The sequence below is a fragment of the Candoia aspera genome, chromosome 4, assembly GCF_035149785.1.
Source record: "Candoia aspera isolate rCanAsp1 chromosome 4, rCanAsp1.hap2, whole genome shotgun sequence".
Classification (NCBI taxonomy): Eukaryota; Metazoa; Chordata; class Lepidosauria; order Squamata; family Boidae; genus Candoia; species Candoia aspera.
In genome coordinates, this window is record NC_086156.1 from 79943693 (window position 1) to 79970806 (window position 27114).

Sequence of the window (27114 nt, forward strand, 5' to 3'; positions counted from 1 at the left end):
TGCCAAGATCATGGTTGATAGTTTGTACTTTGTTTATTAATCACAGCTTAATGACACACAAAATAAAAATTATTTGTTCAGCAACTTTGCAAAATTGTTCAGCAAGTTTCTAAGAAATGGGGAGTGAACAGATTAGGTTTTCTAACTTGGTCACAATAATCCAGCGTTCTATTCTGGATGAGGGAGGGGCATAACTGAGACCTGGGTGAGCACAGAGGGAGGTGTCCCCCTCTTGGAAATATGCCCACCTAGATTTTGGGTTTTCTTCAGCTAAGACACCACTGGGGAGATGCGATTGTCATCCCCAAGTGGCCAAAGCTCTTAGAGGATTTGATCAGCGGATGTGAGATTCTATGGCTGGAGTTGGGCCTTTGGGAACAGTTGGAATTGCTGCTGCTGTACCGCCTACTGTGCTGCACAGCATCATCCTGCTTAAGGTGCTGGATTCTGTTGCTGGGTTGGCAGTGGAGTCCCTGAGGCTGGTGGTTCTTGGGGACTTTCACCTGCCTCCTGTGGATGCTGAGTATGGGGTGGCTCAGGAGTTCATGGCCTCCATGACAACCATGGACCTATCCCAAGTAATGGAGGACCCAATGCACGCTGGAGGTTGCACGTCAGATCTGGTTTTTGTCTCAGGGCAGTTGCAGGGTGATCTGGTGTTGGAGGACATTACCATCAGTCTGTTGCCATAGGCTGATCACTCTTTGGCCACCCTCTGGCTCAAAAGTGCTGCCCACCCCTGCAGGGAGATAGGGCCTGTTCAGTTGGCCTGTCCCAGGCAATGTTTGATACCATCAACCCAACCATAGTATCCTGGACCGGCTGCAGGTTTTGGAGTGGGGAGTACTGTGTTGCAGTGGTTCATCTCCTTCTTCAGTGGCCACTTCCAGTCAATGGGAAGAGATCACACCCATGGCCCCTCATTTGTGGGGTGCTTCAAGTTTGACACTTTCCCCCTTCCTGCTTAACATCTACATGAAACTTCTGGGTGAGGTCATCCATCAGTTTGAGGTTTGGTATCATCTGCGTGCAGATGATACCCAACTGTATATCTCAACCCTGGCCTATGAAGCTGTTAATGTACTGACCCAGTATCTGGAGGCTGTTTGGGTCTGACGGGGAGGAACAGACTTTGGCTCAATCCTGACAATCCTGTTTGGACTCCCTGGCTTTGGGACGTTTCAGCATCAGTCTTGGATGGGACCGCATTTCCCCATTCAAGACTGGTGTGCAGCCTGGGCTCCTCCTGGACTTGCAGCGGCTGCTCGAAGAGCAGGTGGCAGCTGTGGCCAGAAGAGCCTTTGCACAGATTCATCTTGTGCACCAGTTGCACTCTTTCCTCAACCTGGAGGCCCTTCAGACGGTCATTCATGCCCTCGTCACCTCACAATTGGACTATTGCAATGAGCTCTACGTGGGGCTCTTAAAGTACTTTTAAGTTGAAAGAAGCCAAGTGCATGTTTATATTCATCAAAAGGATCAACATAAACAAAAGGAATGTGTTGGTGAAAGGACAACTTCCCTCTCCTGCTTCTATTATATTATTGCAAAACTTAGTGAAAACATTAGATCACAAGCTTGTATAAATAACAATGGGGAAAAAATACCATTAAAAAACCAGAGTTATAACAAGCATGCATTCCTTTATTAACTGTAGTTGTGTGAAGTAGTTAAAACATTGATAGTCCAAGTATAAAATACTTATGCAAATCTGTCTTGAATAAATTACTACGGTTGTTAGAAATAAGCATAGCGCAAGCATAGTTCCAACAGGAGCTTGCTTAATTCTTGAAAGTGGTTGCGGGGAGTCTGTCGTCTACGACTGAAAGTGAAAGTGCAGGAAACTCCCAAGTGGCCACCTACAGCACTGAAATATTGACAACCACTCTCTGTGTTGCTTCCTGCATCGTGTTTGGTTAGAACACACAAGATTCATGGGAACTGCTTTCCGGAAGATGACTCCCTTGATATACTCTCTCTTTTCAGAGGCAGAAATGCCCCTAAATGTTTTTCTGCTGCTGGAACAGTTTTCTCTGAAAACTCTGAATATTCTAAGCTGCATTCTCTGGATATTCCAAAAGGTTGTCATTTCTGTAGAACCTACCATTTGCTAATCATTTCCATTCAAGGCTTTCAGTTCGAAAAATGATTTCAGTACTTCTTTCTTTCTCTTTTTTTTAATAAGAATTTTATTAAGTTTCAGACAAAGATAAAAGCTACAGAAAAACAAAAAACTACAAAGAAAAAGAAAAAAGAAAAAAAACTAAAGAACTGTGAAAACACAAGAGATTTTTTTTTTTAGAGTTACAAAAAGAGGTGACTTCTGACTTTTAACAGCAAGGATATATAACAATTTTCCATAATCAATCCCTTACTCTATATTAAACCAAAATCACATTATTTCTATAAATCATTCCATTGGCACATTATAAAAATCACTAAATACAGTTGCATCATCCCCTTATATTAAAAAAGAACAGATACACACACACACACACACACACACCCCTCCTAATCAACTACCCTCTCAAGGATAACATTTATTTAATTATTTCCTTCCTACTACTATTCTACACATTCCTGTCTACTATAATAAAGATAAAACTAAAAAGCATAAAATTTGTCTACTATTATACTTGATAATATAACAATTTTAATAATCTTAATCATGTTAAGCCCAAAACCAAATAATATTTTTATACCTTAGTAATCTTAATCCAAATCATTAAAGATAAATGAAATCAGCCAAATCCTAAAAGCAATCCAAATAGATATTCTTAAACCTTTATCCCACTTCAAATAGACCAAAGCATTTACATGTCCCCACAATGTGCACAGAGCTTTTTCTTACAGAAATCAAACAGCCCAACTGCCCCTCTTAAGAACTCCGACTTCTCTTCAGGAAACCTCCTATACATAATAGCCCCTTCTTTTCCATGGCATTCCATCAGAAGATCAATTTCACGCTCCCGGATCAAACGTTCTATAAACATCTGATTGGACTCACATGCATGAATGAAGTTAACACATGTTGGGACTTGCGAGTCAGCAGAATTGGGAGGGGGAACATGCCAGGAGTGTGAAAACATCTTGTCTGGACTGTTGCTGGCATCTAAGGTCAAGCTGCCGAGCCGTTGAAGACATCTAGATGAAGCTGAACTGACTGGCACGAAGAGGGGAGCTGCATGCCTGAGAAGGGAGGGGGTTTGAATTCATTGGGCTGTTTAACTTGGAGAAAACGTGGGAACTTTCATTCGCAACTTTTTCACTGTTCTGCATGCTACACTCCATTGAAGTGATTTCTACTATAATTACGTATGAATCGAATTTGATGGCAGATTGAGTAATACTGTCATTATACTTATGGTTTGTAACTCAATCTCTCTCTTTAATTTCTTCAACTCAGCTATCCTATCTTCCTCCAACATTTCAACAGAGATCAGAAGACATTTCTGCTGCTGTTAAATTCTTCAATTCCATCCACAACATCCCCATCCAAGTCACACATTTTAGACCTCATATTTTCCACAATGTCCTGAATGCCTTGCATAAAAACTTGGTAGGAATCAGAAAGAATCTGTTTGAAGTCTCCGTGGAAGTCAGAGAAAGTTTACTTAAGATCCTCCATGCCTCAAGCAGTAGATTATGGCGCCCCCTTTTTACCAGTGAAAGTTGAGGATATGAAAGAATTACAGAATACATTTACACAAGTTAAAGGGATAAGCAGACAGTTCTCCAGGGAAAGTAGAAGCAGAAAACTGAAAGTTAAAAACAGCTGATTCAATGTGTAGGAAAATGCTAATATCTTCAAATTTAGCACAAAAATAATAACAGGGAGACAATTACTTACTCTCAGTCCTTCTTGATAGTTGGATGGAAAACAAGTCAAAAAAATTTTTTTAAATTTTTTTTTTAAATTAATCCCAAAAATAACAATAAGAACCAAGAAAACTGCTTCTCCTTGCTGTAGAAAGCCTCTCTTTAGGGTGTGTATGTGTGTGTGTATGTATGTGTGTGTGTATATATATATATACACACACACACACATACACATACATACATATATATACATACACACACACACAGAAATGGGGTGGCCAGTCTTAATGTTCCTTTAAGGCTACAGCGCGGCTTGGGAAATGGTGATGTCCCAGCCTCCCAGCTACTCTTACCAGTCGAGCGTGAACTCTGTTTGCAATCTCCTGGCTGCAAGCAGCCGTCCAGAGGACAGATGGGGTGATGCCAAGCATTTTCCTTTCCCAGAAAAACACTCCTGGGCTTTAGGAAAAACCTGCCTGAGCCCCCCATCTTAAAGTCGCCAAGGTTGAGAAACATTGTCCTAAACACTGGCTGCATGGCCAGCAGGGATGGACTAGTTCTGTCAATAACCCTTGAAACTCTCTTCTAGCACGGTGTGAAAAAGCACAAAACAAACTACTGCAAAGTGACTTCCGACTTTCTGTAACAAAGATATACATAAATCAATATCAATCCCTTACTGCGCTTCATATTATAGCAAAACACTGTTTCTATAAAGCATTTAAATTCTCATGATTACATTCCCTTCTAAAACAAAATTACCCTCCCAATTAAAGAAAAACATACAAAACCCTTCAAACATAATTTGGAACCTAATACAGTAACAAACACTACCCTTCTTCACTATAATTTGTCCTCTCTGCCAACTAAACTAACATCAACCAAAAATAGAAAAATTATCCAAACAGCATAAACATTTATCTAAACCCTTAAAAAACCATCCTGATAACCACATTTAAACAATAACCTAGGCATTTACCAAAAATGTGAGAATTTTCAAAACAGCATAACCATTTAACCAAACCTTTAAGAAACCATCCTGATAAACACATTTAGAAAATTATCCCACTTCAAAGTAAAACAAGGCATTTACATGCCTCAGTATTATGTACAGAGCTTTCTTCTTGTCAATTTCAAATTCTACAACCTGCTTTAAAAAGCCCAAATACTTGTCCAAAACCTTCCAGCCTCTAGAGTTTAATTCTCTTTCTTGATCATGGTGTGGTGGCAACACTGTCTTATCTTCTACTTTTGACAACTCAACTTTTCTTTGACTATTTCAATGTAAGTCACCAATTCTCATCTTTTTCTTTGGAGAAACCACTTAAGGTAGTTTTCAGCCTTATGTTTCTCTTGATGCTTGTGACAATTTGGACTCCATCAATTCTGAGAAATGCTCCAAGACTTGAATGACAGCAAATATCAAATTAATTTCCTCCATATTTTTTAACAGTAAGATAGATTATGGCACCCTCTAGTGCCTCAGGAAGGTAAAGTCATTAACGCTGTAACTGAACTCTCTCTCCAGCCTTTTTATCTTCAGTGTGGCCAATCAGGAAAATAAAAAGTAAAACAAACAGCATTCCCATGGGAAAGTGAAAGCAAATAGATCAGAACTCCAATCCACAGATTCAGCGAAGAAGATAGTTTTATATTCCTCAAAAATCATTTTAATAAAAAAGCAATAAAAAAAACAAAATTCTTTAAATCTCAATTTAACAAATTATATGTACAAAGCCAAATTACCAAGTTAATAATTTTCAAAAGTAATGAGAGTAACCAAGAGATTCCACATTTCTTTGTTGTAGAAAGCCTCTCTTTGGTAAAATTCAAACAAAAAAACTTAGTGCTGTAGAAATGGGGTGGGCAGCTTTAAGGTCCATTATGGCTTCAGAGTGGCTTGGGAAGAAGATGATGCCCCGCCTCCCAGCTGATTGCTTACCAGTCAATCGTGAAATGCTGTTTTGCAGTCTTCTGGCTGTGATCAGCCATCTGGAGAACACATGGGGTGATTCCTGGGGTTCTCCTTAATCCGGAGAACACTTCTGGGCTCCAAGGAAGCCTGCCTGAGCCCAAGAAAAAAAACCCACTCTGACAGGTCAGTCCGCAGACAGCGGAAAAAACCAGCTTAAGCCGCCAGTGTCCCCACTGGAAGTCCAAGAATTACATTATTTGAAACACTTATTTATACGTTAAAGGTAATCAAAAGGCAATTTCACTGATACCTTTATCCTTTTAATCTAAAATCTAAGCACTTTATCAAATAATCTTTCAGTTTACCAAGCAACACAGTGGAAAGTTTTTAAATGAGAAATAAATGGGTTACAGGATTTTTAAAGTACTTGAATTATGTAACATTGTTTAATTAACTTTGTGTAATATCAGAAGCTGCAGTGTCAAGTATTGCTAAACCACCTGGGCATTTCTGAAGTTAACTTTAGCCTTTGAGAAAAGTGGGGGAACTGTTCACATTTGAAAGAAATATCTGCTCCTCCTATGTACCTTTCTCCTAGGACATCTGCATGATTTCATTTATAACTTACTTCTTACTACCAGTATTGATTTCCTTATAATATTACATAAAGCAACCAGTCTGCCTGGGGCCCCAAAAGAAACTGCCTGAATGAGTAAAGACTCCCAATTATGATAGTCATCCTTAGATAGACAAGCTAGATGTACAATATTGTATAAAAACTGGAACCAGAGTCCTGGTGTACAGCATCTGCAGTTCATTGAATCCTGATTCAAAATCTTCCCTTTCCGAATACGGTTGATGGGAACTGCCTATAAATACTGGATGGTGAGAGAATGGGACCCACACTGATGGCCTTTAGGAGAGATATTAAGACAGACCTTGTAGGATGGCTTTACATTGTAGATGCCAGAGTGAACTGATAGAGTGCAATTGTTTTTATGTATTTGGTTTTTAAAAAAACTTTTCTTGATTTAATTGAATATTATAAACTGCCAGAAGTTCTGAAGTAGTTAGCAATACAAATATTGTCAATAAAACTAAAAAACATCCTGCAAATATTGAAAAGCATTCCCACAGCTACATCACTTATTCTTGAGCTGTACAACAGCACTAAAAGCAGAAAATGATACCTCAGGAACATAGCCTGAGATTAAATCCTGCAAATATTATCATGGACAGAGGTAAAGCAGGCAACTGATCTCATGGAGACAGGTTAGGTGTGATTTTCATAATCCTGAATCAATTGCACCTAGAAAACATTAAGAATTAGTTTCCATTTCTAATTATTATTATACTGTTTACCACTGGACTAATATCTTAATAGTTCATTGTTATTAATTTTTTGGAGAGCCAGCTTGGTTTCATGGTTAAGGCACTGGGCTAGAAACCAGGAGACTGTGAGTTCCAGTCCCACCTTAGGCACAGAGCCAGCTGGGTGGCCTTGGACCAGTTACTGTCAGCCCTAGGAAGGAGACAATGGCAAACCCCTTCTGAAAATGTTGCTAAGAAAACTTCAGAGACTTGTCCAGGCAGTCTCCAAGAATTGGACATGACTGAACAGATCTAAAATTCTTATTATATTACTAATTTGATTTGCATATTGGTGAACAGTTAATTTTGGTAAATCTTACAGCTGAGAGTTCTGCAGATGAATTCTCTGTTAGCTGCTTCTGCGGTGAGCACTGTATTTCTTGGAAGGACTCCTTGTTCTTGTAAGTTGAAGAGAGAAGGATACAAGTCATCCTACCATAAGTCTTCTTTATTGCAGCTATTTGTGTACCACATTCTCTGACCCTGAAAGAAGGGATCCCAGCCAGAAACTTATTTTAAAGAGAGAGAGAGAGAAAGAAAGAGAGAGAGAGAAGGAAGAAGAAAGAATCTAAAACTTGGCCAGAATATTGAGATATGTAGCTTATCAGCTAATTGTTTATTGTTTGGTTTGCTTTCTCTCCACATTAAAGATTTTGTTATGCACCATGTAGTCATGTTTTTTTGCAGAAAGAAGGATTTGTTTATTTCAACCTTCCCCATCTGGTGCCTCCCAGATGTGTTTGACCTCAACTCTAATCATGACCATGCTGAATCAAGAACAACAGAAGTGGTAGTTCATTGCAGAACATGAAAACCATGGGGGAGGTGCTTTTTGATAACCCATTATTATGAAAAAGTAGCAAGAAAATCAGTATCTCTTCTGCCTCATTGCTCTGTATTGGCAATTAGGGAAAGGAGAAGAGCACACAGGTTACTTAGAGCTGGTTGATAACAACTGTCCTAACAGTCAGAAATCACGCTGAGACGAGGAGTAGGTCTCTAGTGTTTATTACTGCTACATTAAACAGAATCCTGACAAACTGAAGAAGCGTGGGAAAAACCCAGACAGATAAACCCCAAAAGTTAAGGCGGGTCTGATCTGTGTCTCTTTGAATGGCTGCTTAATTCCTCAGTACTACGCATGCGTTTTCCCCCCTGGATAGGGGCCGCCTCCTGCTCGCCATCAGTACTCATGACAATAACTCTTAAAATTGTAGAGTAATGGCTGAAGTGCGATTCATACCAAAGGGTGGAAAATAAAAGGTTTTGGCTGGTTTTATTATTCATTCAGGCTAGAGATCTCCAAAGAAAGGCACATATTTTATTCTCACATCACATCTCGTAAGGTCCATTAAACTGATTTGTTTTGCCAGCATCACTTTAATGTATTAAACAGATCTAGATGTTACTTCAATGGACAAGATTATAAACCCCCAGGTTCCTTGCACTTCCCTTTCTCTTCAAACTAACATCCAAAATGTAGCTTTCCTCTGTGTTTCAGGACTTGATACAAAAGCACTTATAGCCTAATCCTTATATAATGTAACAGCACTACCAGGAGCCAACCCCCCTTTTTTTTTATCTTGCAGATGAAAATAATTATACACTTGGCTATCACTGAATAATAAATAAGAGGGCCGTGCAAAGTATTCAAAAGGATTGCTTCACAACAAGCATTAAAGCAAGCACTTTCTTCTAAGTATTAAAACAGCCACATCTTTGGAAGACTTTGAAAATTTTCCCCAGTTGTCTGTGCATTGGTGTGTGCACAGAAAACCCTTCCTCTGGACTCACCAGTGAAGCGCATAGCTGCGCAAGGACATGCATATGGAGACACCTTTTGAAGCAGCTACCAAAGTTTTGCAAAGAAAGTGATTGCTTTAACACTTCCAACAGAGTTCCGTTGTTCTCACTAACATATTTTACAAAGCATTTCTTTCAAATACTATGACAGCCGTAATAAGAACTTTCCAAGTGCCAGGCAAAAGAGGTTTTACAAAAATTAGCTGAGGAAGTTGTTTTAATTTTAATCATTGGAGTAGAGGTGGGTCAGGAAGACAATGATTTATTTGGACTAGAAATTTGGAGGCTTATTTGTGGTGTAATTTATTCTCATTTTGCAGACAAAGAATTGAAGCCAAGAATAAAGAGATATGAATAAATTGCTTAGAACGCACAGTGTGGTATTCTTTGTAAAAGCTGTAACTTTGGGAGAAGTCCCCAGGAGGAGTTTCAGATCCAAGGCTAATATCAAAGTCTGCTTAACACCTATAAGTTAAAAATAAGTTCTGTGTGGAATAACTGTATTACTTAAAACAACTGTTCAAGGAAAATAAACAGAATGCAAAGCTTTTAATTTACAGAATAGCTAAGCAAATGATCAAGTCTGTGGATGACAGTGTCAGCAGAAAAACTGAAGGAATGATCCTTGTTTTTCAAAGAAAAAATGGAGTATGGACTCATTTTCTCTGTATGCTTTAAATTTTAAAATTACAAAATGAAGAGTTATGCCAACATAACAATAGCAAATCCAAAAAATCTTATACTCTCTCTCCTTCTAGATTTGCTGAAACTTTGATCTGCCCATCAAATAAATCGGTCCATCAAATAAATAAATAACATTTTATTTTATCTGCCGCTAAATCCAATAATATAAAGATCAAATAAAAATCACATATAAACTGGATTGTACTGATAATCTGGAATGAATTCTTACAGAAGCAAACTATATCTCAGTGTAAAGCACAAGGATAAAACAAACAGAATATACATAAAACTGTGAAATCAGAATCAGAGAACCATGATTGTTCTGAAAATGTTGTTGGCAAGGTATAAATACCCTGAATAAGAAATTATGAACAACTCAGGACCGCATAATATCCTTCAACACCTGTATATAACAGAAACAAACATATGCTTTCATAATTAGAAATAAAAAATGTTAACTTAGCAAAAATTGTGAATAAATTTTGGAAGAACATCCCCAAACTCATATACGTATACATAAACACAGTTGTACTTTTCTGTAGGCAGCTCAAAATAGCTTTCCTTACCTCCTTTCTTATTTTAGGAATATAACATGTATTAACTCTCATAAAATCATATTGATTGTTATATTGCATTTTAAAGTATAATTGATTCGTAAGTGGGGTGGTTGGGTAGATAATTTTTCCACAAAATATCAGATTACAGGTAGTCCTTGCTTACTGATTGCCTCATTTAACGACTGTTTGAAGTTACAATGGTGTAAAAAAATAGTTTTGTGAGCAATCCTCGCATTTACGACCATCACAAATGGCTGTCCAGTCTTTTCTTGAAAACCTCCATTGAAGGAGCACCCACAACTTCAGGAGGCAGGCTGTTCCATTGCTGAGTAGCTCTCACAGTCAGGATATTCCTCCTATTCATCTTCCAATGAAAATATTCTTGGCCAAATAAAATAATAGAACCATCATTTGACGAAAGGTTTAATCATTCACATTTCTGAACTCTCTTTAATGATATATAGTTAAACCTAATGCACATCTAATGCAGTAAGGACAAAGCTGTATGAGATTACTGATGCCTTAATAATTCTGAAGGTGAGAAAAAAGTCACAAAGTCTTAAGTGATAATTGAATCTGTGAATACTTTATTGACATGTATAAAAAAGCCTTTAAATTGTTATTGCTGTAAACATCTCAAGATCATAACTCTCCTTGAATTCTCAGAAAGTAATATTGAAATTGGTATCACATACTACATATTAGATAAAAAAGATCAAGAAACATACAAGAGGCACAGTTTCTTATCATGGTTCCTTACCCCTCCTACTATGAGTGGGTCCTATTTTTTCTTAATATATAAATAAGCTTCTGAGCCCCATGTATCCTTAAAATTCATGTATACTGGCCCTACAAATTGCATAAACAAACAAATAAAAGTCCCGATCCCAGGTTTAGGCAGGTGGACAGTTGTTACTAAATGATTAGTTAAATAATGGATTGGATCCAGACTAATTTAGCTCCTATTAAATAAAAGTTTACTAGCACTGCTAATTTGTCCCATGTATTTCTGTGGGAGTTCAATTTCTGTGAAATGCTATTTACTTCCTTTCAGATTTTCTTATCCAATTTTTCTTAATTTTTGCATATCATTATTATTTGCATTGTTATGCAAATTAGCTCATTGAATGATTATCAGAATGTTATGTGGTCTTCTAATAATATATAAAAGGAGTCTGAGCAAATAAAACCAAAGTTTGGTGCTTGTGGCATATATTTCATAAACAAAGCCATCCAGAATGTGATGGTCCGGTGTGAAAAAAATAATCGCCCCTCAGTTCAGTTCAGTTCAGTTCAGTTCAGTTCAATTCAATGAAAGAGATAACTAAGCATTTCATTAAACCGTCAGGGCTAATTTGAGTCAGTGCTGCCTTATTTAAATCTCTGGTTCCCCTCACTGCAGTAAAGTTTCCAGAAGTATACTGTGCCCCTTTGCAAAATAAATTTCTAAAGACCTTTGTAAAAAAACCTATTGATGCCTATCAATCTGGACAAGGTTACAATTCCATTTCTAAAGTTCTGGGATGCTCACAATGCACAGTCAGAGACATAATCTTAAAATGTAGAAGATTCGGAATAACAGTGAATCTTGCCAAGAATGGCCATACTGTCAAAATCACTTCTAAGTCCTCAGCACAAAATTGCCCAGGAAGTCACAAGGAACAACGTCCAACAATGTGCAGGCCCCTCTCATCCTGGGAAATGTCAGTGTTCAAGATTCCACCAGAAAAGCGTTGGGTAAAAATTAAATTCATAGGAGAACAGTCAAGCAGAAGCCATTGCTCACTAAGAAGAATACTGATGTTTACCTCAAGTTTGTCAGAAAGTACCTGGATGGCCTTTGAGATTTCTGGAGAAAAGGTCTACGGATAGATGAGTGAGGAGAGGAACTTTTTATACTATTTGCCTGGTATGTCTGATAGAAACAAAACACTGCATTTCACAATAAGAACATTATACCAACTGGCAAGCATAGCAATGGCAATGTCATGGTCTGGGGATGCTTTGCTGCTTCAGGACACTGACAACTTGCCATTATTGAAAGAAACATGAATTCTGCTCTGTTATCAGAGAATTCTACAGGGGCATGCCAGGCCATCTGTCCATCAGCTGAAGCACAACTAGGGTATGCAGCAAGCCAACAATCTCAAACACATATACTGTAGTAAGCAAATTGAAAAACAATTTACAGTAAATGCTTTGGAATGGCCCAGTCAACCCTTGAGAAAAGTTGTGGCAGGACTCAAAATGAGCAGTTCATGCTAGAAAACTCTCAAATGTTATTGAGTTCACTGTGAGGAATGGGCCAAAATTCCTACACAGTGATGTGAGGGACTGATCACCAATCACAAGAAGGGTTCGATTGCAGACTGCAGCTAAAGGAGATGCAACCAGTTACTAAATCTAAGTGGGGGGTGTGCATGTGGGTGTAATTATTTCATACTGGAACTTTACATGTTGCATGATGTTTTAATGAAGTAAATGAATCAAGGACTCAACTTTGATGTTATTTGTTCACTCAGGCTCCATGTACGTATCCATATGAATAACAAGAAATTCTGGTAATATTTAGTGCTGAAGATATGCTAACTTCTGTAAGGAGGCCAAGACTTTTTCACAGAACTCTAATTTGCAAAACACTATGCATTTCTATTCAGAGATATATCCATTGTTTTCTATGGAGTTTATTTACAATAAGGGAGTATAATGGGGTTTTGCAGTACTGCAAGCTCCTAAAATGATAAATTAATTTATGTGACCATTCCTATAAGAAAAGTAATTGAATCATTGCAGTTAGAATTGGCTAAAAAATAAACACTAACTTTTTATAATTAAGCTATAGATCACAAATTTTGCACTATTATAACTATCGAGTGTAGGCTTGCCCAAATAAAGTGGATAGTGGTTAAAGCATCAGACTAGAAACTGGGAGATGGTGAGTTCTAGTCCCACCTTAGGTACAAAGCCAGCTGGGTGATTTTGGGCCAGCCACTTTCTCTCAGCCCTAAGAAGGAAGCAATGGCAAACCACTTCTGAACAACCTTGCCAAGAAAACTGCAAGGACTTGTCCAGGCAGTCTCCAAGAATTGGACATGATTGAATGGATTAAAAAAAAAAGTGTTGACAGCACTCCTGCTTTTTCTGTGCAAGCCTGATCAGCTTTTAAGAACGGTTGCAACTTCCCTCTAAGGTGCTTGTGACTCCCCCAGGTTAAGAATCTTTTGGGGTATAAGACTGCAGGTCTGACCTAGATCCAATGAATTGTATACAATTTCATTGGCATTTCCAATATTCCATTAATGAGGCCAAGGATTCAACTGTTGTTCCAAGGCTAAACTTTATATTCTATCTGTAACTGTGTCCTGCTTCTCAAGGGTTAGAGTGGGACAATTTTAATGCTATTTGCTGTTTTATTTGTCTGGGACTGTAAATAAAATGAATGGGGGGAAAATGCTATTTGGAAGATTACTGGGAAGTCTCTCTACAGTTTGTGAAACAACACAGAAGGATGATCATGACTCATTCTATCAATAAAATATCAACCATTCCTAATTAGTTTACTAGTGGCATCCTTAGTTTGATAGTACTGCCCAAAATTTGGCAGTTGCAAGAGTCACTTTGGGATCTCTGTCAGACAGCAGAAGCTTAGCATATTCACAATTAAATATGCCTGTTATTGTTTTAATAGAGGCGAGATCAAATCCTGAAGGGACCCTGCATAGAAATTTCAAACCATCTTCCACTGACTTTGCCTCTTCACTGTTGCAAGGACAAAATCTTTGTGCAAAAGAAGATCCTCAAATTTGCCTTTCAACATATGTGATGGTAAGACATTTATGAGGGGCTTTTTTGGCTATATCATTTAATGTAATTAGCTTTGCAATATTTATATTTAGTTCTGTTTCTTGTCGACCTCTTGACTAATAAACTTACAGATAATAAAATGCTGGTTTGAGCAGTGCTGACAGATGACTGATTCCTTGCAAGTTATGTATACCTAAATTCCCTGATGTTGGGTGGGATCTGTTATATTATTTTGTTTTATGACTGATTTCCTATAAGTTAATATATTTTAATTCTATTTTATTTTTGTTGAAGTACAGGTAGCCCTCACTTACTGACCGTAATTGGGACTGGCAATTCGATTGCTAAGTAACACGGTCATAAAGTGAAACGTCACATGACCACACCCGACTTAGGACATATGTGTGTCATTTCCGGCTGTGGTCAATAAGAGAATCACCCCCAATCGTTAAGTGCGATGTCACGTGACCGCAACTTGCAACTTTTTGCTGGCTTCCCCATTGACTTGTTTGTTGGAAGCTGGCAGTGAAGTCCGCAAACGGCGATCATGTGACCGTGGGACACTGCAGCTATCGTAATTGCACACTCATTGCCAAGTGCCCAAATTGCGATCACATTACCGCAGGGATGCTGCGACAGCCACAACTTTGAGGGCCAGTTGTAAATCTCCCCTTTCAGCACTGTCATAACTTCTAACAGTTGCTGAACGAGTGGTCAGTAAGTGAGGACTACCTGTATATTATGCTGTTGAGGGCCTTTGTGTTGAGCAGCCAGTATATATATTTTGAGAAAAAGAAGAGTGGGGGAGGAAACATGCTAATAAAAACAAAAGCAACTCCAAACAAGAATTTTGCATAGGGTCAGGACAAAAGTTTCCCTTGGCTCTTTTGTAATAGCAGCCAGGAACAGTCATGCCTATAGTTAACCCCTGATGATCTTTAGCTGGACAGGTGGAGGCTATGAAACTCGTTGTACCAGTCTGAAAGCCCAGGCTATGCATTCCCCCAAATTCACTTTATCATCATAATGTAGCTTCTGGTTTTATACCCTATCAGTCTAAATACTGAAATAATTACTTCCACTTATTCACTGTGGTATACTGAGATGAACAGCATATAGAGGCATCAGCAACAAAGCTGGTAAAGAGCTAAATCTAACCATGTTGTTTGCATATTGCCAAGAGAAAAAATGCTATGACTCACTGGTATTATTTGACAGAAGCTTTAGGGAATGCTCTGTCCACCTGCTTTCTTCAACTCCATACACACTGTGTGGAGTTAAAATAGCAGGAACTGTATGAGTTTATTTTTATTAGCCTTTCCTTAAAAGTCCAGGATGACTAACCAGTTCAAATTCAATAAATCATCAGAGATCAAAAGCTACAATAACAAGAGGAAGAGACAAAATTAATAAAAATAGAAGGCACAGGCAGAAATAGTTAAGATTGCATAAAATCTTGATCTCAGTGGTTTTCGATATCATTGACCATTATATCCTTCTGGCCCACCTGTGGGAATTAGAAGTGGGAAGCGTGGTATTGAGGTAATTCTCCTCCTCTCTCTGTGGTCAGGATCAGTCATGGTTGGCAGGAGCAGAGTGATCGAGCCTGTGGCCCCTGTCTGTGGGATACTGTAAAGAGTAAGGAAGATGACTTTGACAGATCTGTTACCAATGTGACAAGGGGAAAAAGGTGACTTAAGTCCAAAACAAGAAGAAGGTATATGCAAGTGACCCAGACACCTGTAATGGTATGTGGGAATGACCTTGGAGGACAGGTGGAAGAGCCAGACTAGACAACAGTCAGACAAGTGGCAGCTGAGTCTGCAGAAGGAATATGGGTGTGGTAAATGTCTCAGAAAGGACTGTCAGACTTGCAAGATTGATGTCAGCCTTGTGAGGTAGTCCAGACAAGAAGCACACACAGAAGTACTAGCTATCTCCACCCACTCGCCTTTACAGTCCAAGAAACTAGGGAGGACCCCTTCTGACATGTTTGCCACACCCACATTCCTTCTGCAGACTCAGCTGCCACTTGTCTGACTGTTGTCTAGTCTGTGGCTTTTCCACCTGTCTCCCAAGGTAATTCGCACATATCATTACATCACCTCCCTAATTCACATGAGTATGGGAAGGAGAGCGGAGAATTAAAGCACAGTCAGACTTGCAAGATTCTATTTCTGTTGCCAATATTAATAAAAGTAGTTTGAGCCTTCTTGTGGAGTTGATTTCTTGGCTTGGTCTACATAGTGGGGTTGACAGGTACCTCAGGGCTCCATACTCTTGACCCTTCTGTTTTACATCTCCATGAGGCCGCTGGATTATGTCATCTATCCATTTGGGATCAGATGTCATCAATATGTGGATGATACCCAATTATACCTTTCAACCCCATACCAGTCAGGTCATGCTATCAAGGTCTTGCCTGAGTGTCTGGAGGCTGTGGGGGACTGGATGAGGAGGAATAGGCTTAAATTCAATCCTGACAAGACTGAGTGGCTGCAAGTTTTGGATCCTCTCCCCCCAACAGCCCCAGACCCAAGGATGTTTCATCTGTAGTACTGAATGGGATTATACTTTCCCCTTTGGGACTGGCATGCAATTTCCCCTTCTTGGACTCACCACTCCTACTCAAGGAGGTAGCAGCTGTAGCTAAAAGACCTTCACACAAATACATCTTGTGCACCAATTGCCCCCTTACCTGCACTTGGAAGCTGCAATTTGTCCAGAATGTGGCAGCACGGGCAATTATGAGTGTAACTTGTCAGGCCCACGTAACACCTTTGCTCTGTGAGCTGCACTGGTTACCAGAAGGCTTCTGGGTGCAATTCAAAGTGCTGATTATTAACTATAAAGACCTACATGGCACAGGGCCTAGTATCTAAAGGTCTATCTGTCTTCTATGGCTTCTGCCCAGCCTGTACAATTGGGCAGAGTTGATGTCCTCCAGGCCCCTCCACCAAGCAGTGTCACCTGATGGGACCTAGGAAGTATGCCTTCACAGCGGTAGCAGCTCCCCTCTGGAACACCATCCCCCTGATATATGTCTGGCTCTCACCCTGGCTGTGTTCAAAATCGCTGTGAAAACCTGGCTCTTTCCCAGGCCTTGGGTTAGAGTGGGTGGCAAGTCCTGCATGTTTGATTGTCTTTTAATGGTGGTCTTTCTTCTGGCATTTGGGTTTTTTTTATTGTATTACAGTATATGATTGTTTTCACTTTACCACCCAGAGTTGTTGTAGAGTTGGACAGCCTTATAAATAAATAAAATAAATGGTTCACATCAACAGCTTTTCAAGTAGATGTGTAAACCCTTTACAATATGGGAATAATCCTCAGGACTTCTTGGACAATCAGAAATTCAACAACAGTGGAGAAGGAGGCAAAAGACTACTGTAGACTAAAGAACTCACCATTTTGCTCCTCATAATGAGTGAAAGCCTGTGCTCTAGTTCGCATACTCTTCCTGCAGTAAAGAAAAATGTATTTGCCCCAAACCAGCTTGAAATATATAACTAGGCCTGAGAGGCAAGAACATTAGCTACATTTTGACTAAGAGGAGCAAAGCAGTCTGAATGCTGCGTGTGAAAGTGAAATGAGCGAAGTATGGTGTGGGAGAAACTTTTTTTTAGAATTTTTAAAAACATCTTGGAAGGTACTTTTTCTCTAAAGTTCTAATTTAAAGATCAAGAACCATCAAAAGGGAGCACAGGAACCTTGAAATAGCTGTAGGCTGTCCCTGAATTACATCCTTCCCTAATATAGTGTATATTATTGTATTTCAATTCGGATTGTCGAACAAAAACTTTTTCTTGTCATGTTGCTTCATTCATAAAACATGCCACCAAATCTATTTTGCTCTGGAAAGCTTATTTCCAGAGCTTGTATTTCCCCACTCGTTCTTTATCAAGGGAGCCAAAAGCATTAGGGGAAGGGGTAAGCAGGGAAAAAATTTAATTATACCAGGATAAAACATAAAAAGTTTCCCTGTAGTTATTTGCCAAACTGTACAGGAAAAATGTATTAATACCTGTTGATTGTAAAATTAAATTTTATTCCAAGATTGTTTTTGTTGTTTATTCATTTAGTCGCTTCTGACTCTTTGTGACTTCATGGACCAGCCCACGCCAGAGCTTCCTGTTGATCGTCAACACCCCCAGCTCCCCCAGGGACGAGTCCGTCACCTCTAGAATATCATCCATCCACCTTGCCCTTGGTCGGCCCCTCTTCCTTTTGCCCTCCACTCTCCCTAGCATCAGCATCTTCTCCAGGGTGTCCTGTCTTCTCATTATGTGGCCAAAGTACTTCAGTTTGGCCTTTAATATCATTCCCTCAAGTGAGCAGTCTGGCTTTATTCCCTGGAGGATGGACTGGTTTGATCTTCTTGCAGTCCAAGGCACTCTCAGAATTTTCCTCCAACACCACAGTTCAAAAGCATCGATCTTCCTTCTCTCAGCCTTCCTTATGGTCCAGCTCTCGCAGCCATATGTTACTATGGGGAACACCATTGCTTTAACTATGCGGGCCTTTGTTGTCAGTGTGATGTCTCTGCTCTTAACTATTTTATCGAGATTTGTCATTGCTCTTCTCCCAAGGACTCCAAGATTAGTTATTCTATTATCTCTATTTTAGTTCAGTGGAAACCTAAGAACCCTGAGATTTGGAAGTATGGTTTTCAAACTGATTATTTTGGAAGCTACTTCAGACTCTCTGTTGATGTTCTGAGAACATCAAATCTACAAGCTTCCTACCACCCTTGTTGGTTGCTTTAGCTTTTTAGAAGTGCTTTATGATATGAAATGATGTTCTATATTAACTGCCATATTGTAATTACTTTGTCGTTTATATGGGCATACATGAACAGATAGAAAATGGCTGAGTTAGGGCTGTAATTTAAAAGAAAGACTGAGAGATGTTTCTGGTTACTACTACTGTACTACAGTTTCCTGGTACTACTAAACAGTTCTATCACATTTTGCAAGTACTATAGCCTATTAGTATTATTACTGTGTCATTACTGAGGAACTTCAAGAACTCTGTTTTTGGTTTCAGAGACTTGCGATTTAAAATTTGCCACAGGAGAGACCATCATTATTTCTCACAAGATTTTTTGTCCAATTTTCCTGTTTCACACAAAGGATTTTAATGTGGCTAGGGGACACAAATCTTCCACTTCTAGTTTGCTCATATTTTCAACAGGTTATTCTATTTTAATACAAATAACTTTGCAAACACAGTGGAAAGCTGTTAAAAGGGAAGACCGAATAGCGCTCCAAGTCTTTAGATTCTTAGGAATTATCTACCTACAAGCACCTTTGCATAAAAAAGGCACGTTCATGCCATTACATGTTGTTTCAGTATAAGATTCAAGCTGTCTATACACGGCAAGGTGTTTTGTGCCAAAGATTTCCATGAACCAATTAGCTTTGGGGAGGTCTTTCAAGGGAAAGATGTGGAAGGAGAAAGGCAGAGATTGGAAAACACATTCTGCATTGTTAGAGGTTTGTTTGTTTTTTGTGTCTTAACATGAGACACAGAGAACTCAGTCTTGTACCATGAGATACTGTTCAGTAGGGTACATATGTGAACTCAGAACACTGGGTTGAGTTTAGCAATGGCAATGCTAATCGTGTTGAACAACCAACCAGAAACCAAAATGAGGCCATATTTTTCTTCTTCCCCCACCCCCATAACTTATATATCCCATGAAAAATGTGTGTGTTGGATGAGAAGGATATTCCAAACAGCAGCAGCACCAAGGGAAAAGCAAAAAGAAAAGTGTGAAGATTTTAAGTTCGGGTGATCCAACACTCACTTGTTTATTGAACTGGCCCATTTTCTGGATCGATCGATGCAAACAGGCTGAGCTCCCGCGACACCCTAGCCAGAAAAAAAAACCCAATCCAAGCTGAAAACTAACCACGGTTAGCTTGTCCGAATGCAGCACCTAGCTCTTTAAAATCCTCGCCAGGGTAGGTATATTGCGCCAATTCTGATGACCAAAGAATTTGTGACAATACGGCGGGCTGCAGTCAAGAGACTCCTGAGGCTGAAAGAAAGTACATTCATTGGGTTGGAGGCGGGGCCCTCTCTGGTTGCTACAAAAGTGAATGTGAGAGTGTAAGGTTCCGGACGGGGAAGTGCGCGTGTGCGCGGTCGATGGGACTGTTTATGGGCCGAAGGTACAGTTTGCAAGTTGGGCTGGCGCGCTTTGGAGAGGGCTGATGGGGAAGCTGTGTCCCACGATCGGGGGTGAGGTTGCCACACGCAGCGCTCCTAAGGAAGGGAAAAGGAAAGCGGCCGCCGCCAAATGGCTCTCTCCACTTCGCTATCTGCGTGAAGCACCGCAGAGGCTGTGACTAGGGGAGTTTCGGCTAGTCGAACCGGCCCCCGCTTTCGGGCGGCAACGGAGGCGGGTTTGGTCGTGGGAGAGAGAGGGAGGGAGGGAGGCGGGTCGCGAAGGCAGGAAGGGCTGTGGCTGGAACCGAGGCGGTGACGGGGGCAGGGCTGTGGGACCGAGCGAGGCCCGGAAAGCAAGGAGGACCCTGTCTGCGGAGCCGGGCTGGGCCGTGCCGTGCCGGCCCAGGTAAGAGACCGGAGTTGTAGGTGAAGGAAGTGAAAAGGGCGACGAAAAACATAACCGCGCCGTGGCGGGGGCACCGTGCGGCTTGCTTGTAGTGGGAACCAAATAACCTGCGAAGGAGATATATTTCCTTTTTTTCCTCTCAATAAATTAAAAGGCGTGCACGCGCCTTTATGAGCGGAACCCGAGAAGGCCGTTTAGCGCATTGTTAATATTTTAGTTCAGGCACGTGCAAAGCGCTTTATGTTTACCTGGGTACAGTTAACCCGCGCGCGCGCGGCGAACCCATGTTTCCCTGAACGTGTGTGTCACTGAGGTAGGTATGGCTGTAATCTTAACGTGATTGGCTCCCTGTGTGTATACGCAAATGGTGGTAAATATTTGCCACTGAGTGACACGTGCAGGGGTTGAATCCCTTGCGTGTGTTATGAACGAGATAAGGGTTGCCCTGTTTTGTTACAGAAGTTTTTTTGGGACGGCAGAATTAACGGGGTGCAGTTTTCACAAAGGAGTTGCATATCTCTGACCCTACACGTGAAGGTCTAACCTGCCACCAACACAAGAGGAAAAGTGTTGCTTATCAATTCCATGAATTAATTTCTAAAGAAGTGGTGCTAGCCTGGGGCGATTTGGGGCAAGGTGCTTTCTGGGGTTCACCCACAAACAGGCACTCAGCACCACCTTTCCGAAGAGAGAAAGAAAAAGCTAGTCAGCCCCTAATTGCTGGTAGTGACAAATTCCCCTGGTGTTTTTTTAAAATATAAGAGGTGCATAGTGCTGGATTTGGAGGCCTTCTGGGCTGTGTTGCCACGCATCTTCTGGTCCATCCCTAGAGGCAACTCTATCAGAGCTAAACTGCATGTGCTCAGAAATACTGTTTTGTTTTTGCGCTGAAAAGAGGTCCCTGTATAACCCTTGACCCAGGTAAATTCTTGGATCAATGAGCTTTTTAAATCTTAGGTTGGGATCAAGATTACAGGGTTTGTTAGTTTAGCTGGCTTTTACTTTTTGTTGTTGTCAGTTTTCCCTGTTGAGCTGTAAACAGAATATGCATGCTGGAGGAGAGGAGTGTTTACCTTCCAGCTCCAGAAGCAATAAATCTACACGCAGATTCCCTTCTCTCCCTCTGCCCAAAGTTGTTATGGTCAGTTTCAATTTCAAAGCGGTGTCATTTGTGCAAGGGTTAAGGGGTGTGAGTTCTCTCTGTCTGTGTAGGACTTAGTGTTTGCCTCTTCCTGTTGCTTTTGATAGTCAAGGTGCTAACTCAAGAAGCATGAATTCTTTCTGTAACTCTGCTGCTGGTTAAGTTGGAATAGCTGCACTTAGGTGTTGATACTACTGTAATATATATTTCTTTTTTACTGTAATTGTGAGATGATGTGGCCTCTACTGAGCAATGTACAACTTTCTTTATACTTCTTTTTTTTAAAAGTCTGTTTTTAAAACCTGAACTGAATTTTTCTGTAAAATTAATAACTTTCCCAATGTTCTTACAATATTTATTTTCACAGGGCCACATGTGACCATGATTTAATTTGCAGTTTTTGTCTATTTTTTCTCATATAGCTTGTTTAAAAAGATTTATATACTGCTTTTCAAACAGTATTTTCAGGTAGTTTATGAAGACTACTAATTTTTTTTAAAATGTCTAAATAATTACTTTGAAAGCCTGAACAAATAAAAATGTATTGTCTGAATCAAAAAGTTCACAGTACTGACTTCTCTGGAAAGGGAATTTCATAAATAGAGTGCCACATTTGAAAAGGTAATCTGCATGGCAGAAAGAGTTCAAATATGACCCAAGGAAGTGGGAATATACAGGAATCAGGATTCTTTACATATGTAGGTCTGAAGCTGTGTAAAGATTTATTGGAAGCCCTTACATTTTGTACAGAAGAATAGGAACCAGTGAAGGACACAGTCATAATCTATTTAATACACTTTTCTTTATTCAAGCCTTAGGTCAAATCTGTTGATGCTGTGTTTCTGTTGTTTTTTATTTTCACACTGTAAAATCTGTGTTTTAATTTCTGTAATTTCATATGGTTATTTTGCTTTTTGTTTATCCCACTTTGGGATGATTTTTAATTATGAAAAGTAAATAGCATTTTTTTGTAACAAAACAATTGGTCACATTTAGTAAATTTGTAGCAGTATTCTAAAACAGCCATCTCTCTCTCTCTCTCTCTCTCTCTCTCGTATTCATTTTTAAAGGCCACTAAGGTATTGTAGGAAAACATCCATTGTTAATTTGACTAATTCAGGTTTTAGTTAATTATTGTTTTATTTTTAGCAGTCTTCAAATTATATTTGGCATTACAGCAGTGCCTTGAGGTAGGCAGTCTCTGGCAGGGATAGGCAAACTTTTTGGGCCCGGGTCATATTTGGAATTATAACAGCATGTGGGTGCATTCACAAAATGGCTACCATGGAATACTTGCCTATTTACAAAATGGCTGCCACTCTGAGTATAGTTAGTCACAAATTGACAATTTATTGAAAGTCCAACTAGCCTCCCAGGATAGTTTCTACCATCCCATTGGAACCTTTGTGGGGCCCAAAGGCATTGCTGCAAATAAATAAAATACTGGAGGCTGATGATTCCTTTACAATATGCCAGCTTCTTGTTTATGTTTTTTTAATAATTTTTTAAATGCAACTGAACAATCAGAATGAAATAAAAAATGTTCAAGCTTTCAAATTCTCCACAATCTTTATCAGACCAATTGTAGGGGGGAAAAGAAAGTCTAGAAAATTATACCAGAGGTTTAAGCTATGAAGTGTAAAATTTAAAGTTATTCCCAAAATGAAGGCTATGGACTGAATATAGGTATAGATTTAGTATCAGATTACACTTAGCACCGAGGTAAAAGAAATAGGTGTTCCTCTCAGCACTGAAAATACAAATACTTTCATCACCGGTCTATCTCCTGAAATAGCTGATGCACACAAACATCTGCCTCGTGTCCCAGATACCAGGACATGTAAAACAATACAGTTCTTATGCTTCTTCCTTCCTCTCTTCTGCCTATCATTATAGTGGGCATTTTAGTAGTATATCAGTGCTCTGGCTGAAGATTTTGCGTGCAAGTATTGAATGAAAAATAGATTTTCTGTTCCCTTATATTGACAATTCTTGAGGCATATTTCCATCTATAGCAAGATTCAAGCAGCTGTTCTTGGGTAATATAGATATTTCTACCAGGTGGTAATATAAGTTGATTCTGCCTGCTGTTAAGTGAATAGTTTACAAATATTGTTCCCTAACTTCTTATGGAGTATGAGTGTGCGCAATTTCCTTCTTGTTTCTTTTGCAAAGTCTCCTTTAGGTTTCTAACTGTATTGTTTTTATAAGCAGAGGTAGTGGGCTTTCAGCAGCTGTATAACTAATTCAATATCAGTCAGTGCAGCATTTGTCACCACTGTATCTTTATGCTGTATCTTTCAGTAATAATCAGTGTAAAATCCTTAAAAAAGAGAGAGACTCCAATATTTATTTTGTCAAGAAAATAGAGTCATAAAATTACTTATTCTTTAACATAGGATATTTTGTGTTGTAGGATTATGTTGTTGTTTTTTTCCTAGAGAATAATTCAAAAAGTACTAGAAAAATAATCAAGTTTACCCCATATATTTACTATACATATGGGGCAGTTGCATGTCAGTTACCTTATGTCTTACGTAAAGTAAAACTATTTTTGAGTACTTTTATAATTAGATTTATTATAGGAATCCAGGGAGAGAGGTATAATTCAACCTTGAGAAAGAGCTAAACAGGGTTGCTTTGTCTTGTCCTAGGTGTAGAGAGAGGGAGTTTAACTCACAGTAGGGCAACTTCTATCATATTTTGAACACACGTTAAGACGTAGCTCTCTTGAGAATTCTGTAATGCTTGGAAACCTGGAAAGAAAGGGGAAAAAAAAGATGATCAGCAGCAAGTGGATAGACTCATTTACAGTGGCAATGGGTGCACGTTTGGGACCAGGTTGGGGACTGGAGAAAATCTATGTGTATGACTGCTAAAAACTGACACCGACTTGATGGCACATAAACAGTCAGTCAATCAATCAATCAATCAATCAGGATAACTTCATAAGGCCAGGAGTAGGAAGTAGGAGTAGGAGTAGAAAAAAATTGATTCTGCAATGGAAAAACGAAAACCAAGAACTTCAGTCATGTTTGGAACCTGGCTTCCTTTGGAGTATATTGTGTACTTATAGACTTTCAGAGCTTTCATGTTTTATTAAGTGTGTGTATATCTTAATGTTCTACAGTGTTGCCCAAGCACTCTAATCAAGAGTAAGAAACCTTGGAGGATAAAGGAAATAAAACTTTTCTTTGATGCTGTATCAAAGCACCAAGGCCTAAAGCATAGGGCATGGCAGCAAACATAGAAATTATAACCTTGGAATTGTTTGGAAATTGCTTGCCCTAAGTTGCTTTTTGCCATGTTATAAAATTGGCAAAGTATAAGATGGAAAGAAAGTAGAAGTTGGAGATGAGTCAGCCTTTTGTAACTATTTTAATCAAGCTTTTGGAACAAGGTATACTGTAAAATTACTCCTATTTGTATGGTTATAGACACTTTCAAAATAAAAATTATGTAATTAAAATCTTTCAGTAGACCTCAACCCCTGATGGCAGTGTAGGCATGTCCACACAGTGCTTTTGGCAATCATGTAGAAGTGGCTTGCCATTGGCTCTTTCAGGAGCTTTTTCCTCCAGTCTGTTACCCTGGGATTCTCAGTCCCTCATTCTCTTAGCAGCCTTTTGTTTTCCTGACCTTGAAAGTTCAAACTGATCTTGAAAGTTCGATATTACCTCTCAATTCTCTCTCTCTCTCTCTCTCTTTTCTTTTTAACCAAAACTATCCAGGTTCTCCTCCCTCTAGGTCTTTGCATTCTTTTTCTGTGGGTGTCAGTCTCCTCCTCCAGTTATCCTTCAACACAGTTCCACGGAACCTGGGTTGAGAAACCCTGCTCTGGAGTGTGAAAGAATCCCATGAAAAGAACCAAATGCAGTTTGCACGGGGTAGTATTAATCCATTAAAAGTCTTGAAGGACAATACTTATACTGATCTTTACATCCTTACTGTGTACTTGGAAGGAACTACGAAGAAAAATCTATAATGAAGGAAACATTGCTGGAAAGCTATGTGAGAAGAGAGCCCAAGTGGCAGATAATTGAATGGATAAATACAACATTATTTGAATTATTTCAAATTTGGGCAACTTCACATTAAAGAGGTAAGTTTCATTCTTTATTTTTAGTTCAAGAACACTGTTAATGCATATATACAGGCCTACACATGAAACACATTTAATAATTTTCTAACTTCTGGCCTAGATTTGAGCCTGAGTGTGCAGGGGTTCCCCAAGGCCTGAAAAAAATTTCAAGGGTTCCTCCAGGGTCAAAAAGTTGAGAAAGGCTGATACAGAGTGTTTACAGCCATCTTACATCACTGTACATTCTTGGAGAAATCCTTTGCTTCATGCATATTTCTCTCTCTCTTTATTATGTATATTTTCCAATGTAGCCTTTTAAAGCATAAAATTAAGGGTCCAACAGTTCCGCAGCCTTTTGAGGGTGATCCTTGGTCATCTTCATCAACTTCGTGTCTCTCCTAAAGAGAAACACAGAATTCACAAAACTTCAGTAATCAACATTTGAAGATACTCCCCTTGCCTTTAAAAATGGCTCCTTGTTTTTTTTAAATGTAGTTGTTCCATTTGGTGAGAACTTTAAAAAAAATACACTGTTGCTTTTCTGGCAGATTTTTGTCTAGTGATAAAAACATGTTAGTGGGTTGTTCTGTGCTCCTGTTTTGCTCCGGTGAAGCCCATTTTAGAGTATCAAACAAATCTGCTTCCATGAAATTTTGTAGCAGATTTTTTTTTTATATCCCCAGTCCTCAGTGGGTTTCAGTTTTGGCCACATTTCTTGGACACACTTTCACGCATTTCCTGATCCTGCGTCAATAGAATGGATGAAGAGGAGAAATAACTTAGTAAGTAATAACTGGAGAAATCCAGCAATACAGGGAAGTGTGGCTGGTTTTGTATTATTTTGTGATTACTACTGCTGTGCCTCTAGCTACTGTTTGAGTAATACCCATTGGAGCAGCCTTTCTCAATCTTTTGACCCTGCAGGAACCCTTGAAATACTTTTCAGGCCTCAGGGAACCCCTGCACATTCAGGCTCAAATACAGGCCAAAAGTTAACAAAATTACTATATTTGTTCCATGTGTAAGCCTGTATATACGCATTAATAGTGTTCGTAAACTAAAAATAAAGAATGAAACTTACCTCTTTAATGTGAAGTTGCCCAAATTTGAAATAATTTTTTAGATAGATCATGATCTCCCAGGGAACCCCTAGGGACCTCTCGCGGAACCCCAGGGTGCCACAGAACTCTGGTTGAGAAACTGTGCATTGGAGGAAGCCATAATGTAGTTTATTTTGGTTGAGTGTGATGTGTGAAATTGGCTACTGATTGACTCTGTTTTGATGGAACAGACTCACCCCTCCAAAAGTGATGTAGGATTTTGCCATTTCTTGTTGATCCTTTGTTAAGAAAATAGATG

The 27114-nt window shown here is 39.3% G+C and overlaps 1 protein-coding gene across 3 annotated transcripts in view; it reads left to right on the plus strand.

Moving 5' to 3' along the window:
- The first annotated feature begins 20042 nt into the window (after window positions 1-20042).
- The window catches only part of LOC134495355 (signal transducer and activator of transcription 5B), a 74468-nt gene continuing 67396 nt past the window's right edge, over window positions 20043-27114 (plus strand). The window contains exon 1 of one of the 3 annotated variants that reach the window (XM_063300735.1): window positions 20043-20129. The gene's annotated coding sequence lies outside the window, so the exon portion shown is untranslated. Of the gene's footprint in view, window positions 20130-20404; window positions 20534-27114 lie in introns of those variants that run through there. The other 2 variants (XM_063300734.1, XM_063300733.1) reach the window with 2 other exon arrangements.